Below are 333 nucleotides of genomic sequence, written 5' to 3'. Positions count from 1 at the left end.
GAAGAATAACAATTGAAAGTTTCAAAAAAGCTTTATATATTTTCTGCATTTTATGTCTTAGATCTTGGTTTATAATTGTAAATATGTACGCTAGCAGAAATTATATCTTTTCATTTATTACTTTTTAGTTTAATTGTATTTGATTTTTTTATCATTTTTTTTGGCTTTTTATTTACTATAAGAAGTCATCTTATGTTTTATGATATGAAAAGTGGTTTCATTTTATTTGTTTTATTATTATTTTATATATTCTGTTAATAGTGGTTGTTTAATTGTATATTTTTAAATTCACTGTGGAGGATTAAAATAAATTCCAATAAATCCCACCAAATC

This window comes from Halyomorpha halys, unplaced genomic scaffold (genome assembly GCF_000696795.3).
Source record: "Halyomorpha halys isolate HHAL.00 unplaced genomic scaffold, Hhal_1.1 Scaffold1003.1, whole genome shotgun sequence".
In the NCBI taxonomy this organism is placed as follows: Eukaryota; Metazoa; Arthropoda; class Insecta; order Hemiptera; family Pentatomidae; genus Halyomorpha; species Halyomorpha halys.
This window is presented reverse-complemented; position numbering follows the sequence as displayed.